At 40.1% G+C, this 2,670-nt stretch overlaps 1 non-coding gene across 1 annotated transcript; it reads left to right on the top strand.

Annotated features, from left to right (window-relative positions):
• Positions 1-2,223: 2,223 nt before the first annotated feature.
• On the top strand, positions 2,224-2,330 carry LOC127077969 (small nucleolar RNA R71). The gene has a single exon (XR_007787726.1). It is a non-coding gene; the product is annotated as a small nucleolar RNA R71 (small nucleolar RNA).
• Positions 2,331-2,670: the final 340 nt, after the last annotated feature.

Below are 2,670 nucleotides of genomic sequence, written 5' to 3'. Positions count from 1 at the left end.
ATTTGACCCTTGGTCAGCTTGCTGGATTCGCAGCCTTCGCGGCGCGAACTGTTGCTTTCCCAGCTTCCTTGTTTGGCAAGCTTCCTCCAAAATGCCATGTTGAAACCAAGGTCTTGCTTATCCATAATTCTACACAACTAACAAAAAATGTGAAATAACTATTCAAAACAAAATAAATTAAACCTAATTGCATTTATACAAATTAATGAAGATAAAAGTGTGTAATTACATCAAAACTTGGTAAAAGGGACCAATAAAAAGGTATAAAAAGTAGTACAAATTGGTCCCTAACAGATACTTTCTTAAGATATGCAGGAGTTTTTCTGTTTCGAATCTTCCTAAGTCTGCATTAACTATCACTAGTCGTTCAAGTTCTAAGTCTAGGAATTCATATCTCAGATTTTTGGGAAGTGTTTTCAAGTCTAGGGTTGGTTTCTTAAGGCATTGCGTAGGGTCCGGTGTTATTGCTAAACATTGGTTAAGTTTGTCTTCTACAAGATAGTCAGGTGATTTGTCTTTTTCTAACTCTGTTTCTTTTATGCATTCATCGATGATATCCATGAAGTAACATGTATCTTCTATTGCAGGTGCTTTCAAAAATTGGGAAAGAATGAACTCAATTTTCTCTTCTCCTACTTCGAAAGTGAGCCGTCCTCGTTTGACGTCTATGATCGCACCGGCAGTTGCTAAGAACGGTCTTCCCAGTATAATGGGTGTAACTTCATCTTCTCTAATGTCCATAATTATAAAATCAGTTGGAATGTAGAATTGACCTATGCGCACGGGAACGTTTTCAAGAATTCCTACAGGATATCTAACGGAACGATCTGCTAGTTGCACAGACATTTTGGTTGGTCTTAATTCTCCCATTTCCAGTTTCTTACATATGGATAAAGGCATAACACTAATACCGGCTCCTAAATCGCATAAGGCTTTGTCGATGACAAATTTTCCTATGTGACAGGGTATAGAGAAACTACCCGGGTCTTTGAGTTTAGGAGGCATATTCTGGATTATAGCGCTACATTCAGCAGTGAGTGTAACGGTTTCGCTATCTTCAAGTTTCCTTTTATTAGAAAGAATTTCTTTTAAGAACTTGGCATATGAGGGCATTTGCGTAATAGCTTCTGTAAACGGAATTGTGACGTTTAATTGTTTTAGTAGGTCAACAAATTTTTTAAATTGGCCCGCATCTTTGGATTTAATAAGCCTTTGAGGGTAAGGGATAGGTGGTTTATAAGGTGGTGGAGGTACATAAGGTTCCTTCTTTTCTACGGTTTCCTTATTACTCTCTTCCTTTTCCTTAGGTTTATTTTCTTCCTCAGTTGACTTTTTAGAGTTTTGGTTTTCTATCCTTGGGTCAGACGGTCCTTCCACTTCCGTTCCACTTCTTAGTATGATTGCGTGAGCGTGGCTTCTTGGGTTAGGTTGGGGCTGTCCAGGAAATGTACCAGTTGGGGCAGCAGTAGGCGCTTGTTGTTGGGCTACTTGTGATATTTGCGTTTCCAGCATTTTTTATGGGTAGCCAGGGCATCTACTTTACTTGCTAGTTGTTTAATTTGTTCGCCAGTGTGTACATTCTGGTTTAAGAAATCTTTATTGGTTTGCTGTTGAGAAGCTATAAAATTTTCCATCATGATTTCCAAGTTGGATTTCCTAGGGGAGTTATTGTTAGGTGTAGATGGGATTGGCTTTTGATATCTCGGAGGTATAGCTGGGGCTTGATTCGGAGATTGTCCAGGTGCGTATAAAGCATTATTACTCTTATATGAAAAATTTGGATGATTCTTCCAATTTGAGTTATAGGTATGCGAGTAGGGGCTTCCTTGAGCATAGTTTACTTGCTCCGCTTGGATTCCTGTTAGGAGTTGACAATCTGCAGGAGTGTGACCTTGGATTCCACAGACTTCGCAATTCTGAGTTATGGCAACCACGGTGGCTGAAGGTGATACATTTAAACTTTCAATTTTCTGGACCAGAGCATCCACTTTTGTGTTAACATGATCAAGGTTACTTATCTCGTACATGCCAGTTTTCGTTTGAGGTTCTACCATTGTTCGTTCGCTTCCCCACTGATAGTGGTTTTGAGCCATGCTTTCGATAAGTTGGTAAGCATCAGCATAAGGTTTGTTCATTAGTGCACCACCTACGGCGGCGTCTATTGTTAACCTCGTGTTGTACAAGAGACCATTATAGAAGGTATGAATTACTAACCAGTCCTCTAAACCATGGTGTGGACAAAGTCTCATCATGTCTTTGTATCTTTCCCATGCTTCGAAAAGAGACTCGTTATCTTTCTGTTTAAATCCATTTATCTGGGCTCTTAACATAGCTGTTTTGCTCGGCGGAAAATATCGGGCAAGAAAGACTTTCTTTAACTCGTTCCATGTGGTGACTGAGTTGGAAGGAAGAGACTGGAGCCATCTTCTAGCGCTATCTCTTAACGAGAAAGGAAAAAGACGAAGTCGAATTGCCTCTGAAGTGACACCGTTAGCTTTAACAGTATCAGCGTATTGGACAAATACGGATAAATGAAGGTTTGGATCCTCGGTAGGATTTCCAGAGAATTGGTTCTGTTGCACTGCCTGCAATAGTGAAGGTTTAAGTTCGAAGTTGTTTGCTTCGATTGCGGGTGGAGCAATACTCGAATGCGGTTCATCTTGCGATGGA

The sequence above is a fragment of the Lathyrus oleraceus genome, chromosome 4 (genome assembly GCF_024323335.1).
Source record: "Lathyrus oleraceus cultivar Zhongwan6 chromosome 4, CAAS_Psat_ZW6_1.0, whole genome shotgun sequence".
NCBI classification, from domain to species: Eukaryota; Viridiplantae; Streptophyta; class Magnoliopsida; order Fabales; family Fabaceae; genus Lathyrus; species Lathyrus oleraceus.
Note: the sequence above shows the minus strand (reverse complement) of the source record. Positions and strands in the feature narration are given on the sequence as shown.